Source organism: Anas platyrhynchos, chromosome 6 (genome assembly GCF_047663525.1).
Source record: "Anas platyrhynchos isolate ZD024472 breed Pekin duck chromosome 6, IASCAAS_PekinDuck_T2T, whole genome shotgun sequence".
Lineage (NCBI taxonomy): Eukaryota > Metazoa > Chordata > Aves > Anseriformes > Anatidae > Anas > Anas platyrhynchos.
The window spans coordinates 5,579,877-5,598,191 of record NC_092592.1 but is presented as its reverse complement, the minus strand read 5'-3'; the positions used below and the strand labels follow the sequence as shown (position 1 = coordinate 5,598,191).

At 38.5% G+C, this 18,315-nt stretch overlaps 1 protein-coding gene across 11 annotated transcripts in view; it reads left to right on the top strand.

Annotated features, from left to right (window-relative positions):
- The window catches only part of PCDH15 (protocadherin related 15), an 805,380-nt gene that overhangs the window by 264,507 nt on the left and 522,558 nt on the right, over positions 1-18,315 (top strand). The window lies entirely within an intron of this gene.

Sequence of the window (18,315 nt, the reverse complement as noted above, 5' to 3'; positions counted from 1 at the left end):
TTTATGCAGCATTTCTCAAACAAAACTTATGCTTTGATTACACAAGTAATGGTTTAACATGTTTTGAGGTACACCACAGGCACCAAGTAATATGGGTAATAGCCTTGGCTTACTCTGTAGTAAATATAAATTACAGAAACAAAGATATAAGAGATGTGCTCAAAGCAGATGGCAAATCAAACTTTGATCTGCTGTTGTCATGAAGATGAACCTAAACATTCAGGCTTGCTTTTTGTTTTGAAGTTAGGGACTAAGAAGTTGAAATTTAAATGCAGCCTGTTGCAAACAAGTTTATTATGTGTAGAAAGACAGAAAAGAAGGAAGAGCTGTTAAAATCAATTGCTAAAAATTACATAAACAATTGCGCATCCTGAATTGATTGGAGGGGAGGCTAGATGAATACTTCTGAAACTGATGGGCATTCATCTTGAAAATTAATGTCAAAAGCAGTTAAAATGCTTTATTCAATAATAAAAGAAATTATAAGAAGTAAGAACCATGTGCCAACACAGTTAATTGTCAGATTGGTTAGTGTTTGGGCTGCTTCTTATATGGCATGTAGTCAACTAGAGGTAGACTGACCACAAATAAAGACAACAGTTGTCAATACATGTATTTTTAGACAACAGAAATTCGAGGAGAAAATCAGCAAGTAGACACAAACCATCAAGCACCAATAGTAAGGTGCTATGTGAGTTACAGGAATGCTTGGAAATAATTAATGAAGCAGTGGTCTTGCTCTGTTATTAGTCCCATTCAGGGAATAGTCATCAAAATCTGTAAGTAAATGTTTTGATTCTTAGTATTCCCCTCCCAATAGACACAACCAAGGAGATTGCCTAGTAGTAGCTATTGTTGTTCTAGGCTCTTAACTATGTGGGATGAAGAACCGCCTCCATATGTATGTGTATGTATTGAAGATTTTCTGCTCTCTTGATTTTAGTAGAATTGTACTTTTGGTACAGACACACGCTATAATTAAAAGAATATTAAGATGGTCAAGTACCGTTAAGGAAAAGAATGATGAAGAAACTAATAGAACATAACTGTGAAAGGAAGAGCTCAGGTTTGCTGTAATAAGTCACAGTTACCGGCATGAATTGAGCGAATGTTCTCCATTTGTAAATATAAAAAGTCTATATGAATGTTGAATGCTATTGAAAATGTCAGTTAAAATTAAGGGGTATTTAAATTCAGATAAAAACTTTAACATGAGTATCCAAAATGGATGTTTTTTGAGGAGATGAGTACAAATGTGATACAATATACTAAATTTTATTTTTTTTTTTACTCCACTCTGATCAAGGGAAGTCATTTGTAAAATGTTTTTTTTGTTTTTCTTTTTTTTTTTTCCACGTAAAATGCCAAGATCTGTCTAGGCCTGTTGCTTTATAATTGTACTGGTTTTGCATTAAAAAACATACTTTTACCTACCTGCATTGCTTACTGAGCTACGGAAGTTTTGTTTATGTATCTCTAAAAATTAATTCAAGATAATTGGCCATTCAAAAAGATACACAGGGAAAGTAATAAGTTTTGTTTGTTTGTTTTTTGATTTATTTTTCAAAAACTTTAGGAGGCCTTTGTGGTACACTATTTTGTATCCTTGCTGTAACAGTTCCTACTTAAATCAGAAGTTTCCAGCCTGGTAGTATTTTTAGTCACTGGAATACACACTAATTTTGGTAATTTGTCAGTCACAGAATAGTGACTTCATTTTGTCAATGACTTTAGCAATACCTGAGATGTGTAATTAGAGGAAGAATGGTTTGGTACCTTTAAGTTCCTAAAAATTAATTGTTCTTTTTAGAACAACAGCAAAACTCCCTACAGCACTTACATTATCTTAGGTTAAAGCATGATGATGTCCAAGTTGCGCTGATAATTTCTTGTTCTGATAGTTAATAATAAAAAGAAGCTAGAGAAAAATTATTGTTGGCCATTTCCGAGCTAAAGACATTGAGAGCAAAAAAAAAATCCATTCCAGAGTAGACACCATTAACACAGATTGCCTCCAGCCCATTAAGCCTCATCACTGAGAGCTTTTAAACAAGTGTTTGTTTCTAAAAGCTGTGGAAACTAAAGAATTAAAAGGCACCTTAGTTTTAAAAGCATGTTTTCTGAGCCTTAATAAAACGATACTTTGTCTTAATTGTGTGTCTCCATTCATGCAGGAAATTAGGGGACTAGTTTCTTACTGCACAACTTTGGATTTTCAAGCTTCAGGCTCAATTTGGCAGGCTATATTGCTCAAATTAGTTTATAAATGAATTACTTGTTTTTAAAGTACAACTGATACCAACTTGCATAAAAATACTATCATACAAACATATTTCTCATTTTTATGTAGTTAAATGGTGGTTGCTCTTGTCAAGATGCATATGTGCTCAGAAACTTAATGGCAATTCGTTACTGAGTTTCTCAATCTGCAGTGTGTCATTGTTGGGTTTAATTTGGAATGGCCTTTCTTCTCTAGTATCACAGCTTGCAAGTTTGATAACTGTCTTGGGCGAGAATGATCCCAAACATCGTTTAACTGTTGGGCGTGTATAGTGATAGTGGCAAGACTGGCTGAAGATGAGGTCATTAAAATGGCTGATTGCATTATTGTCATTTAATCGATATGAAGTGACATTTTCAAGTGGCAATGTCAGCGTGAGGGGTATTTTTATGGGATTGCAGGCTAGGAGAGGATCTTCTGCTGTTCTGTGGTCGCTGGCTGGTTCCACCACAAGTCAGGCTGGGAGGAGTCGCATTCAGCACACTTTGAATTAAGGCATAAATTGACTTTGAATTAAGGCATAAAATGAGACTTCAAGCTTTAGATAGCTGCTTGTTGCACCTGTAGGCTCGTTCCTTGCTTAGTTCCTGCATTTTCCTTTGGGGTTTCTTTCCATCACCTACAAAGCCAGGCTGTCTGCAGCCTGCTTGGCTCAGCACTCTCCTGTTCTTCCTGAGCAGCAGGGGCTGAGCTCCTTGTGCTGCCAGCCGCACCTTGCCTTGGGAAGCTTGCCTCCCTCAGCTTTCCCCAGTGTTTATAAAGGAACCTTGCACGAGGATGAACAATAAAGTGAAACAACAGCAAAATTGCTGGTACTGCCCATGGAAGATGGAAAAGAGGATAAAGAGTAAAACTGAAGGTCGACATATTGACGTGTCCAGAGACTGCATCATTAAAAAGCAAGTGTTGGGGCTGACTGCAGAAGTGCTCTTCAGAATTTCCTACTCTAATTTTCTGGCCAATATTTGTCCCCCCAGCCCCAGTTCCTCCTGAACATAACCCCCCCATGTAAGCACCTTACTCCTAATTCCACAAAAGTCTCTTGCAAGGGGCTAAATGTCATTCCACCTTTGTTTCACTTGGTGCATGGTGAGCTGCTGTTGCTTTTAAGTGCAGTAGTTGATCCGGAGCACAGCTAATGTGACATACATTTGTAATGATGTTAGACACTGGAATGTAAGAATACAGTAGAAGTCAACTGTGGTTTAGAAACAGTGGCTTTGTTTCCCCCCTTGTGCTTGCATCCCAGACCAATCGGTTGAATCATTTGTAGAGTCAGGGAAAGTAAAGGTCCCTGACTGAGGCTGTCAGAAGAGACAAGTTCATAATTAGCAGGCTCAGAAGAGATTGTCATTAAAGTGATACGTTTAATTTGTAGATAAATAAATGCACAAGCCTATTCCACATCTGTGGTTCATTTTGATACCCAAAGTAAAATGATTATGTTGAAAATTGATCTCAGCTTTTGCATTAGTAAGCTAATTGGAATATTCTGAACATAGTTAACCATAATTTCTTCTGAAATTTCTTCTGACATTTATGGGTTGTTTGAGACCTTTTTTGTGATGTGAAAATTAATGTTTTCCACATTTTGTCGTTGTCATCAGAGCTCTTCATTTCCCAATATGTCTGTGGCAGAGATGAAAAAGAGATGCTAGTCCCAAACCAGGAGCTAGCAGTGGTTGCATCATGTCGACTGTCTGTCAGGTACTTGTGCCTGTGTGCTGAAGCTGTGGTCCCCAAGCCCTAATCTGGGATAATAATAAGAAGAAAATCTCAGAACAGGCAGTTGTTTTGTCTGTTCATTTTTATTTGCATTGCTTAGTGAGGGGGATTTGAATGTTTTGTTGTTAGTGTTAGGCAGGATGAAGAGGAGAACAGAACAGTTCAGCTGGTTAGCTGGCTGAGTAACAGAACCTGCAACGTGGTTGTTTGAGCAGAGCAACTTCTGTGTTAATAGCAACACCGCTTTCCTCCAAGGCTTGATTGCTGATGGGGTGTAGGACTTTGTTTTAAGTTTTAAGACGGTAACCAGAAACACAAGATGAGGAAGAATCTGCCAAAGAAATGGTGAGGTTGGCAGAAATCCTTGAGCATTCTCAAGTACCTTGTTGAGGAAACAGCATTGGAAATTGTAAGGAAGTTGATGACTTTTTTTTTTCCCCTCCATGCCTTCATCATTTGTGAGCCTTTGTGGGCTGTAAGTAGGCTGGTATTAGAGACAGATGTTTATCGTGATTTTATTTTCCTTGTGTAAGTATCTAGGGACAGGCATCAGATTGGTGTATTGGTTAGAGGAGCACTTAGCTTCAAGGTAAGCTTTCTAGTTGAATTGATTTTGTGGGATAAAATAAGCCTCTGGTTGAATGCCATCACTGTGCGTTCGATTTTGCCTAGTTTATCAGTTGTGTTTATTTTATTCAGGACATAAACTAAGGATGATACCATGCAGCTTTTTCAACTTCAGTTTTTGCAACTGAAAACAACTTGTTTTTCTGAAAACAGTTTGAGAAGTGAAATTAATAGTAAAATCCTAATAAGAACCTTCATGTTTTTTCACGTCCCATCTCTTGGGGGCATTATCAGCTTTACATCTCAATCACCTCTTCGTTTTGGCTGAGTTTTCTTTAATCTAGAGTTCAATTTTGCCAAGGGAAAGAAGGTGGAACGAAGGAAGGATTTACACAGTGGCAAACATTCAGTATGACACACTGCAATAGTCTGCCCTTAAAACAAACTGTATGACTGTCTCTTTTTCAGGTCCTCACAGCTCCATCTCTCTGTAAAAGTACCTCTTTATTTTTATTTGTACATGTCCTCTCTTACATGAGCAGGGTATGTTGTTCATTTGCTTTTGGGGGCCTATTGCACATATCCTGCATGAAAGGTATTGTCTGTTTAATTACTCACTGACAGTCTTCATGGAGTAGTAGGTACCCATCTCCTTTTCTAATGCAGTGGACTTGCATTATCAAACTTATTTAAAAAAATAAAAATCAACCTTCTACAGAACATCTACAGTAAGTGTTTCTGATTCTTTCAAGATTGCAAGAACCTGGCATAAAAGCCTAAGTCTGTCTCCTTCTAGTCTGCTTGAAGTTGTTATGCAATCTTTTTATTTGTAGGCAATTCAAAGAACAATTGAATTTTGGTTATTTTTGATTAGATAAAGTGAGCAAGTGCTTCATATTACAAGATTTATTTTACAATGGATAGAGATTGGCATTTACTATTAAAAAACCAAAACCTGTCAACACTTGTTGTATTACAATACCTCAGTTTGACAAATACATTTTTAACATTCATGTTTACTATTTGGTACGTGTATGTTTACCTTTCCCTGCTTTGTTAGCTATGTGCTATTCTATTAATGGAAAGTGATCTCTAGTCACACACAACATCAGTTCAGATGATGGGTATACATTGCAAAATATTCCTTCCTGTGATTAGTTGCTTACTCTTAAAATTAGTTGCTTACTTACAAACTGGAAGCTTGATCCTCCAACCTTGGCAGAAGCCACCCTCAGTATACTGTAGCAGTATTTTGCTGTTAATTGCCTAAAATGTGTTTTGCAGAAGCATGGCCATTTTAATGCAAGTGAGGAATTTGCAACTTGGACTTAGTTCCAGTATTTTACAGCAACAGCTATAGGTCTGTATCAAGATGATTTCATTTAAAAGCATTCTCTCAGTTGTGTCCTGTTGTGTATTATGTCTGAGCAGACAGACAACAGGTAGGGTGCTGTGTTTGTGCTCGGTTTTGAGCAATATTAATGGTACAGATTCTACAAGCATGTGGAAGACTGCTGCAGGCTGGGCTAGTCCAACGCGCTCTGTTGTTACCCAGCATCTACAGGATTTACAGGAAAATAAATTGTTTTTCCTGTGAGGAAATAGATATAAGAAACTTGTATTTGAAAGTCAGAATTCTCTGAATAAAATGTCTTAACTCCTGCAGACATATATTGTACCTGAGGTGAATTTGCAGACAAATCCAGTGAAAAGAAGAAGAAACAAAAGAGAAAAGAAACCTAACCCCTAAGGTAGTTGAGCTTTGGGTGAAACGTAGATTTCTCATTACAATGACTTGCAATAGATAGTCAGAACTTGTCCCAAGAATATAAACTCTCAGATTCCCTGTCCTGATATCTTAGCAAAGGGCTTAAATACCCTTTTTTGCCCCAGGTTTTATAAATGATAAACAAGAACAAAAACTTTTTTTCAGTGTTTGTGATGTGATGTGAAATTTCCTGCATCTCCTTGGCCTCAGCCTGCATACTTCCACATCCGTGGTATCAGAGATGGAGGAAGGCACCCCATCCCTGACGATTGAGTTGCATCTTATGCCTGGACACAAACTCTGCATTTGACTGGATTGTCCTTTTTGGCTATCTGATGCGCAACTGTGCGTGAAACTGTGTGTTCACAATGTGTGCGCTAGGGTAGCCAACCCACCTTCTGATTTTCTCCAGTGTAGACCAATTTTCCTAGCCTAACAAGCGAAAGGTAATAAAGAGAAGACTAAATCTTTACCAGTACTGAATCTTCATGATACCCAAGTGATCTTAATGATCAGGTGACCAGAAATGCTCCTTTTGTGAATAAACATTTACTTCAGTAATGATTTCCCTTCATTCAAATTTGCTGCTGCTTTAGGTATACTTCAATTAAATTGTTCTTTTCGTTCCTAGTATAAAATTTGATAAATTTTAGATCTACTTGGGCCTTGCATTTTTTCTCCCAACATTTTTTTAAGGAGTCCTTTAGGTGGCACATCAGCAGTGCTGTTAATCCCTGCTCTTTACCACGAAGTGTAGCAGGACAGTTTGTGTACGTAGAGAACCTAGTTTTGTGGTGTGTTGAGAACTTCATTCAGCCAATCCACATGTGGGAGATTCACTAGTTTGAATGACAAGTACATACACTATAAATTGTAAAGTCTTAAAATATTTTCCAAGTGTATTATTTACTTTTCCTGTGTAGGAAAACAGCTATCTTTAATCAAACTACAGCTTATCTTTCTGTGTAAGCAAACAACTTAGCAGAAAATAACATAAGGATTGGAAATAAGATTATTTAAAAAAAAAGAGCTATTCAGCAATAGCAAAGTAAATGTTTACTTTCATCGTGTTAAACCTGACAACAGTTTGACTTACAGATAAGGACAAGTGGATACTTTCCAAGCCAAAAAAAAAAAAAAAATCATTCAGAAAAAATGAGTAGTGTACTATACTGTGTACACAAGCATGTGGTGTTGGCATACAAACTGGCGCAATGATCAAGTAATGAAAACAACAAAAATGGACAAGAATCATCCCCAAAAGCTAGCAGTCATGAAAATGTGGTTGGTAAGAGCTTCCTCTGGCTCGAGGAGTTGTACATGGATGAAACATACGACTCCAGTCCTTAAGTATCTAGAAATAATTAGGAGGAGAAATACCTGGTACCCAACTTGGTTTACACAACCCATCTGCTGGGTATGTGATATAAAATCAACCATTTGCAGTTTTGTCTATGTGAATTACACGCATTCATATGTACACATTCGTTTTGTGTGTGTTCATATAAATGAAGTTAGCCTTTGCTTGCTTGTATCACCTTTCAAGTTATATAGATCAAAGGGTTGTCTACGTGAGTCATTTTTAAAGAGAAAACTATGGGGCTTTAGGCAGAAAGTGTATATAGGTGGAAACTGTAACTGATCTCATCTCATGTGTTTTGTGTTCAGCAAAGTCTACTGAAATAGTAGATGATAATCTGTTGTATCTGTATAATCAGTCTGTAGTAGGATAGGAAATTGTTAAATGGCTGGTAATACAACAGAGATTTAGGAGTAAAATAGCTTGATCCAAAGAAGATATTAGGTAGGTTTAACACAGTTACTAACAAGGAACAAGTGAGTTTCTCGGGGGATGGATTTCAAGCTCAGGCATACCCACTGCCCCTGTTTGTGCTGCCTCCCAGCCGTGTGTGTGCCGGGTCTTCCTTCCCAGTTCCAACCCACCCCCCCTGACACCTCAGTTTATAGAAATAGAGGAATGGGGAACTGAGGAATGTTAATTCTCCTTAAATTTTACAGTATCAAGTGTGGCTGTGCAAACAGTTTTGTATTTTGACCTTACACTATGGATCTTAAATCTATTTAAATGGAGTAAAACATCAACATAAAAGCACGTGAATCGCTCAGTAGCCATTAAAGACATGAAGAAGAAAGAAGTTAGTTCAGCAGTATAACATTACTATTCTAATAAGTCCTGCTTATGCTCATGCATGCATTGTCTCTTTCTCCTTCTTTCTTTGTCTATAGTTTAGTGTTTTGTTCTTTTTTTCACTCTTTATCTGGAAAAATTATTTTATACAATCTGTGCTCGTTTCCCATTATTATCTCATGGCATATAACTAATTATCTGTGGGTGGGTGTAGACATTAGTGTGACTCAGTGTTATTAAGTCAGAAAATTTTGGATATCTGAGAGTATTTGGGTTATTAAAGAGCTCGGCTTTAAAGTAAATAAAAATGATAACAGGAGTCTGCAAGGATGTGAAAGTGCCAAGTATCTAGTCTTTTGTAAGAAAGCTTGAAGATGACTCAAAATAGTTTAAAAGTCAGAAACCCATTAAAATGACAGTATTTGCTGGGGCTTATGATTTGGTGACCTGACTGTTGTTTTACAAATGTTATTAGGTATTCCAGCATCAGAAGTCAGGGGTAATAAGTACCTGCATCATGCAAACAACTTGCATTAATTTTTATTAGCTGGCTACATAGTATGACTTACTTTCTTCACTACTTAATCTGACATTTTACTTCCAATACCTTTTTCTGAGTGTATAATATTCTTACATTCCCTTTACTTGGATTTTAGCTTTTGTCCCTATTTAATCTTTCTACCTGATTGTCTTGTGACCACAGATTGACAGTTTGTGACTTTTTTTGATGAATTTTGCATTGCACAGAGCCAACTTCTGAGCATTAAGTGTACCTTACTGATGGAAAATGTTCTGGAGAGAAACACAGCCATAACTTTAATATTTCTCCACTATTAACAAGGTCTGTATTTTATGAAATCTCACAAAAGTGATACAAACATACACAGAAAACAATGTGTTAAGGCTTGTGTATATATATGGGTACACCAAGATTGCCTCTAAAAGACGTAACGTTTTTTAAACAGGAATCTAACGTAAATTTGGAATTAAGCTTGGGAAAGATACCATGTTCTAAACTATCCTAAACCCTTAGGTCTACAGAAAACGCCATTTCTCCTCCGATGACCGATGACCAGTCTCAGCACTGCTGTGCTTTATAGTGCAATCATGGCAATGGGGCAGGTTAGGTATGCAGTGGCCTTTTCTTGCTTGTCTCAGGGTCAGATAAATGAGGTCTAGATGTGACTGCTGTGTCATGCGAGGCAGTGCCCAAGTCTCATGAACTCTTAGTGGAGTGTTTGGGAAGCTCTAAAAGCACAGTATCCAGTGGCATAGGCTAGGGAAATGCAAAATCCATTGCTGTGCTGGGAGAGATTTCTAACAGTTTTAGGATGTCTTGAATGCGTGTTGTAATCCATCAAAGGTGCTGCTGATTTACACATTAATTTCATCATTATAATATAAAAATCTGTAGTCAAAAAGTAACAATCCATCTATGAGTTTATATGCTGTAAGATAACCTTAGTCTGCAAAGTTGTTTCTGATAGATGAGATTTGTGTTGTGAGCAGGAAGAATTTTGAGATTTTTAAGCTTATACAGAACAGGAAGAAAGAATGGGAAATTCCTGGCACTGAATAAAATGTTCACAACAGAGTGATCAGGAGAAAGTAGGTGATTATTACACTGAAAGCCTTCTAATACCTTTAAATGTCACTTCTGTACTTGATTCGATAACAAAATAATTAGTGCTTAGCAGTGACCGTACTGGATGAGTAGCATGTTAAAGAAGAGATTGTGTCCGTAACTTCATCCAAATGACGGGTATTTAGATAATGCATGCTCAGTTATGTGATGATCTTTAAGGTCCGCGTGATGTTGTTCATAAGGGGCAGGTGTTTTTTATTCTGAAAGGCATTGGGGCATCATGAACTATGAGAAACACCCAGTGGGCTGATGGGGGGATAGCTTTGGTGACTAGATCAAGTCTATTTCAGGCCTTCTAAAAATGAATATTCTCCAATAATCACTTTATGAATAAGGAAGTACTGCTTTCTTTTGAAAGGGCTTTAGGAGCAGCCTCCGCTTCTCTCAGAGTATTCTCGTGTACGTAAGCAGGCACATAGGCTGTCAGGCTCTTACTGCTGTGGTCTTCTGGAGATGCAGCTTCATGCAGGAGTTCAAAGCTGGCCTCCTTCATTGATACTGTGTCTCTTGCAGAGAAAAGCGAGCAGTCAGATAACCACAGGATCTGGACTGTATTATTTTTTGTGCATTCTTAAAGTAGAAAGTATTAATAATACAATTTTAGTGTTCATTAAATTATATTGTAGGTCTTAGAATATATTTTCTTGGCTCCTGATAGAACCATTCAGATGAGAAAAGACCTCTACGGTCATCTAGTCCAACCTTTAACTTGGTACTACAGTCCACCACTAAACCATGCTACCAAGTTCTTACATCTTTCTTACATCTACATGTTCCTTGAAGACCTCCAAGGATGGTGACTGAACCACTTCCCTGGACAGCCTGCTCCAATGCCACACAGCTCTGCCAGTAAAGAAATTTCTCCAGGTATCCAACCTAAACCTCCCCTGGCACAACTTGAGGCCATTTCCTCTCAACTTATCACTTGTTTCATATAGTTAGGTGTGAACCACAGCTTCCATTAAAAGCAAGCCTGCAAGCATAGTAGTTGCAAAGAAAAGCATAATAAAGTCTAAAAAATCTAAACTCAAAAGGCTTAGTAGAATGACAAGAAAAAAATCACAATTTACTTTTACGTAACTGAGGATTTTCACTTTTTTATTTCTTCTGCTGGCCTGTCGCATGAGCTTTGAACACATGGAGTTAATTGCACTTAGGTAGTGGAGGAAGACTCAATATACAAGGGGGGAGGAAATAAAAACACAAAAACAAAACAACAACACAGCTTGAATCAGAATATGTGGTGAAAGTTCCACTGACTACAGTTAGGGAGAAGATAAAATATATAAAGTTGATGTGCAACCAACCTGTATGACTTCACAGACCAATAGTCCTTGAACACACACACACAAACACAAAAACACTTAAAAAGCAGCGCTTGAGAAGCTTCATGCAAAAATTGAAATGTACAAGTTTGCAGCGTGAAAGATGAACAAAACCCCTGCAATTATAGATCATACCTCATTTTGAATCACAAGCTGCAAATGAGTCATTGTTTTGAGAAGTTGGCAAAGATTGGAAGAAAGTTTTGAGGAGATAAAAGGATGTTATTTTTCTTTTGTGTTAGGAAAATTAAAAAATGTCAGAAGTGTATTCTCCTGTGATAACAAACAGGAAAAGGGAGGCAATAAGGTAGTTTGTCAGACAGATTCTTCTAATTTAAAGTTGTTTGCATTGAGTTTGCAACTGTAATGGATGCCATCATTGGTTTTATCCAGTGGCCTAAGTTGCTTCTGGGAGAAAAAAATATTAAAATATATCTTTGTATGCAAGAGAGTAATAGAAATGGGGCATGCACTTTAATAGTAGAAGTAGAGGCGTGCACTTTGAGTAGGTTAAAGCTTAATGAGAGTAAAGTTAGAATGAAATTAAACAGCTTGTGATTATTTTAGGTGGTTCAACAAAAATGCCAGTTCAGTGTTAGTTACCTATCAAAAATATAATTTGGAGGAAAATACAATGTCAAGGGGTTTTGGAAGGATGAAAAATTAACTTGAGTGCATCTCTGGTAGGAGTGTTTGTCACCAGACTCAGTGGGGTTAAGGGAGGCTCAGAGCAGTGGGGGTACCCAGAACCATGGAGTGAATAAGGCTCTTTGTGCTGGAGAAGTGGCCATTTGATGCCTGCATGAAAGCAGGTAATAAATAAATATCCTCCAAAAGAGGATATTTAGGGAGTTGTTGCTGGCTGTGCCTTAAAAGGCTTTGCAGACTGAAAGCAACCAGAAGGTGGTTGTGGAGGCAGTGAGTTGCAGCATCGCTGCCTGGTGTTCGTGGGGGTGCAAGGGGAAATTGGGTGTGATTATGGAAGAAAAATTAATTAAAAGTTAAATACCTAGAAGCCGTCTCTGGCCACCAGCAGCAAACTGTTGGAAGCTGGGAACTTGTTTAGGTGAAACAAAGAATTGTCTAACAAAAGTTTTTTCGTGAAGGAATTCATGCCTTTGAGGCTGTGGTCAGAATCAAAATCATTGAGATGAGAGGAGAGAACTAAGGGAAAAATGGGCCTAACCCTTTTTGTAGGGATTGCTTAGGGGAAACTTAACAATTGGGTAAATAAAACAGCAGTAGCTTAAATAGAAAACAAATAATAATAATAATAATAAAAACAGATGAATAACAAAACCAAACAACAACAAAATTTGTGTTACATGACTGTAACACTCGAACCCATGGTTGAAGTAGGAATCCTTGTTAAAGTGTCTGCATTACCTTGCCTGCCTCAGAACATCATCTAAGTGAGATGCAAAGCAGTGAAATGTGGCTAGTGTGGATGCTGCCTTGCTGAAGTCTACTATATGGCTGTAATGCCAAAATGCCAGGGCACCCACTTCTTTGTCAAGTTTGGGGACTAGAGGGAGGATTTGCACTCAGGACTGGACAGCAGCAGCTGCTGAATACCCAAAGCGTGAAACAGAGATGTAGCAACTCCAGGGAGACCTCTGTTGGTCTTGCCTGGCAATGAATTTCCCTGTTGGAAAAAAAAAAAAAAAAAAAAAAAAAAAGTTTCTGTAACTCTTGGAAAAGTCTCAGACAAACTGAGGATGTAATTTTTCATTTCTGAGTTCCACCTTGCTGATCTGATAAATCAAATAGTGAAAAGCTTTTTCTTTTTTTTTTTTTTTTTTTTGTTTTTTCCCTTTTTCTTTTTTTAACTTGAAACTTGATCCATTAGGGAAGGACTTGGCTATGAAACTCAGTCCCTAGGGTTGAGGCAGCTACACAGTGGGAAATACAAAGAAAAAGTAGTTAAAAAAATCAGTAGATTTTGAGCCACACAGTTCAAAGTAGTAAGCATCTCAAGGTGTATGAATAGCTTTATATAGCCCTGGTGGATAAGGCAGGGGACTTCTAACAGATAAAGAAATTTATTTTCATAGTTGTGCAGCCTTGATTGGAGGGGTTGTGCAGCCCACAGAGCCTCAGGTCCCACAGACCATCCGGGGTCCACTTGCAGGTGTTGTAAGTGATGATGCCAGTGCCAGTGAAACAAAACAAAACACGAGTGGACTGTTCAAATACTTCCATGTGCTGACCGCATACCCAGTGAAGCAGTAATGCATGCAGTTGTGATGGTGTGAACGCGCAATCCAAGAGTATAAACACCCAGAAGTTTCCAATATAGTGAACAAATGCATGAGAAGAAAAGGCAGGAGAGCATTTCAGAGGACTCTTGAGGTTAGTGCTTGATTTGGTGGAGCTCTCTTGAACTTCTAAGCGCAAGTTGCCAGTGGTAGACAACAAAATTAGGTCCAAGAGTAGGGCAGGCTCCTCCGGGTGAAAGAAGCACACGAGATTGATGTTGCAGCAGCAGCAAACTGCCTCTTGCTTGGAGAGGCACTGTGGAGTGTATGCTAAAAAGTATTTCTCATATAGATCAGGACTCAGGGTTTGAACCTCCTGCTTCGGAGATGGGCTGTCTGTGTATGCTGGTTTATGCTTCAGAAGTATTGTAGTGATTTATGTAAAGAGCTGTAGTTGCAATAATATTAAGATTCTGTCCTGTGGATACGATGGGAAATGAAGCTTCAAAGCTGACAAATATTCACAAGTTAGATGCTTGTTCTCTTGTTTTGCTCGCTGGAGTTCAGGCTTAAGGGCCAACATTTTCAGCTAATGTAAATTCAAATGGTTGCCTCAAAGCTTTACTGATTTATTGAGGATCAGCTGGTGTATGAACCATACTCCGAATTTTTTGTTTCTTTTAGAATCATTTCACAGCCTTACCTCCTAGCATCGTGGTTTTATTGGATGATATTTTTTTTCAGGGAAGCAATTTGTGAGCATACCAGTTTAAACCCAAATTCACGCAGACTGTGCTACTTCAGCACATGGTACAAGGTACTAAATTTGTTGATGTTGATGTTTGCTTTGTTGATGTCACTATTATTGTATTGCAGATGAGATTACTTGGTCATGCAATATAAATATACGCTGCCCATTGTGTGTGAATAATAGGAAATCAGTAGAAACCCTGACAGGAGTATGTAATTACTAAAATACACATTAGTTGTGTTTTTTTTTGTGTTTTTTTTTTTTTTTTTTTTTTTTTTTTCAGATTTCGTTACAATTTGGTTTTATTGCTCTTCCAAAAACGTTACGAATCTGACAGGTGAATGCCTTAAAACATTACAGCAACCCAGACTGCATGTTCTAAACATTACGGTAATTTCATACTTAGGTAAATTAAAAGTATTGTCAACATGTTATTCAAATATTACTATATTCTGTTTTTGTTTGGGGATATTTTTGTATTCTGTGGGTTCTATAAAAGCAAAGTGAGAGGAAAAAAATCAGTAGTTTTTAGTTAAAATGGTTAGAGTGGGTATATACTCTTAAGCAAGCTATTTCATTTTATTTTCTTGCTTGTTCAAAACCTGAGTAAAGAAATCTTGCCTTGAGAAAACCTACCTCAGCTGTAGGCTGTGCACCTAAACCTGTGCTGTGATACAGCTGGGAAGCTCTATATAGTTTGGATATATTACCTTCGGATGTGTCAGTGCTGGACAGGAGTGATCTCCAACAAGTTCCCGTTACAGTCCCCAAATCATCGATCCTTCCTCCTTTTCTCCCTCCGTGTTTTTTATCCAGCAGCATTGACTGGGGCGCTCACCCTGGGGTCAGTTAGACCAAGGTGTAGGCTCCATCCTGACTGAAGATAAAAATGTTTTAAAAATGTTTTTTTTGGTGTGTGCATAGCACCATGCTGTTTGACGTCCCGAAGTGTTTGGGGCCACAGAATGGATTCATACTGCGTTAGCTGGCTAAGGAGGAATAGTTTACATCCACCCAGTGTCATGTTTGAAACAGTCTCCTTCTGCCAGGAAACTTCCATTGTGATAATCACAATTTAAAAAAAAAAAAAAAGGCATCTATCTGGCTTTCAATTCTCCTCAGTTAAATTGTGAAACTTTTTGTGAAATTTTTTATACCTTCCCCTGCCCAGAAGTGAATGAAGGGTTGTCACTTTGTCTTTCAGCAGAAATTTGCTTGCGTGGTCGTCTGCATTAATGACCTCTAACAAGATTCACGCTTTCTCTTTTCAGAACACACCAGCACGATGCTGGTAAAACTTTATAGAACTGTCAGTAGCTCTGACAGCACTCCTTAGAGGTTATTTTTTTGCAACAGTGACCACACTGCTAATATGATCTCTGGGAGAGGGGTCCTTTAAAGATTCATTAATTCTGTTTCCTGGTGCCTTTGTAATGATATGGTGGTGGTAGGGAAGAATTAACAGTGGCATCATTTCCTCCAGTCAACTACTTATCTTGATAAACATCATGCTTTTATTCTGATATTTGTTGCAATTGTCAATTAGGGCTTTTGCCAAAATTAAAATTGAGTAGTCTCAAAGAGCTATCACATGTACATGAAATACAAGAGCTAAAAATATTTTTAAAAATCTTTAGTCACTTTATTATTTAAATGGTAGTAATGTAGAACTATAAATCACACGTATCCTCTTGTAACCTCTGTGTTTGCTGCTCCCTAGAGCTGGTATAGCAGGCGATGACTACTTTCCAGTCAATGAATCCAGCAAAGCATATGGTATGTAGAATTCAATTAGAATGCATAGGTCAGCATTTTAACACTTCCCTGTCTCATCCTAAGAGACTCTCTCGTCTTAATCAAGTCCTTGCTCCAATAAAGTCAATAAAACTTGATAGCATGAACCACTTTACAAATTACAGATGAATGTTAACCCCGAATGTTAAACTTCCATAATACTCTGTAGTAATTTCATAATATGAGAACTAACCTTTGGATGTGCCTGCCATTCACATGGCATAAGGATGGGTTAGAGAGCCATGTCAAGACTTGTGTTACCACAGAGAGCAGTTTCATTTTTACTAAAACCCAAAGCAGCTTTCTCAAGAGGTCGGGGGCGTGAGCTCAATTTATTTGTATGACGGACAATGATGTGCAAATGAAGAGAAGTCACACAAGTCACTCCTTAATCAGTGCAGAAACTGAGAAAGCAGAAAAAGCATTCTCTGAAAGTGTTTCCAAGAGTGTTGAATTCACTGCTAGGCTTGGTCGCCTTCTGTTAGGAAGTCTTGCTTAGAGCAGCTAGCTTGCTCCTTGCTGTGTGTTTTCCTCCTTGGCCAGTCAAAGGCAACACAGACAAGGGGAATAAATGCAGCACAAAAATAACACACAGTGCTGAAGATGACATGTTTATGTATGCCTGTAAATGAAAATATTTTATCATTCCCCCCCAGATGTCAAAAAACTAACCAACAGACCTGTCCAGAATATCTGGTTTTGAAACAGGGGACTGCCTCTTTGTCTGCTGTTCTGTCTGTGGTATATTAGATTTGGGGCTAAACCTATTCATGTAACCTGTGTCTTACTTGTTCTGAATTCTCCATTTTAAACACTTGTGGCTCAGACTGCATCACTCCCTAAACTGGATCCAGAAACACTCTGGTCCCCAAGGCTGGGGGTGAGCGAGCCAGCTCTTCATGCCAAGCCTCAGCCCCGCAGTGTGCGTGACAGACAAGTTGCCCAGTGCCACTTTCTGCTGTCAGCAGGCATCTCCTCGCCACGACTGGACCCGTACGGTTAGAGTGCCTTTCTGTTCCATTACCCTCAGGGGTGCGCAAACAGGATTGCTTCCAAATGGAGAGTAATCCTCGTCCATTTGGCTCTCCAGGAAATTATCAAAGTCACACTGATTCGAAACAGGAGGCTCCAACAAGCAGCTGCGCTCAGAGGGAAACGGTCTTGTTTTGATGTACGTGTCCAAGGAGCATCTTGATGCGAAGGGGGACTTGATGTTAAGGGAATTTCTCAAGTAAGGCTCCTACTGAATTATTTTATAGCAGCGGTTGTCTTGTAATTGTTAACCACATGACCAAAAAAATAGTGGAGGGAGACTGAATCATGACCGTGGTCTTCACCTAAGGGTTGGGCAGCTTCCCAGCCACACAGGGAATCTGCTGGGCAGATGCATAGTGACAGCAAGTTATCCAAATCACTGTGCAGTGCTGCTCTGGCCAGCCCAGGCTGGACAAGAGCTACACGAGCTTTAAGCCTTTCTGGTGTCAGTTTTGAGTCCTGGTGCTTGAGCTCTTACATTTATTATTATTTTTTTCTTTACAGCAATGGGAATTATACATACTGTACCTTTTTGTAAAGCTGTGATGGTTTCCTCAGGTGTTGATACAATACTACAGTGGGTGTGCACTCTGGCATGGAATTCCAGCTCTATCCACTTACAACAGAAAGGATATTAATTACTCTAAGGTTGTGTTATCTGAGTTTTTCTATCTGGTCTCACCTAACCCATCTGATCTTCCCCAGCTTTGTTGGTGCCTTATTGCCTGGTTTTGTTTCTTTCCTTATTCTTTCAATGATAATTTGCTTGAAGAATTTCTTGGTTCTCTCAGAACAGGCAGCCTTTGTACTTACCATTTCCGAGGAAGCCTCAGTAATTCCATATTATTCTGCATAACAAACTCAATTGCTTTGTTCTAGATTGATGGGTTGTGTGCTACTTTGCTTTTGCATGTTATCTCCTTTGCATTCCTACTCCCCGCTCTCTGTTCGCATTAACTTCGTAGCTGAGTCTTGCAGAGATTTGGAACACGTTGTTTTCTAGCGCATCCTGCTGTCATTTGTGCTGGATTACCAGAAGTCCGCTACTGCCAAAATTGGTGCTGATTTACTTTGTGG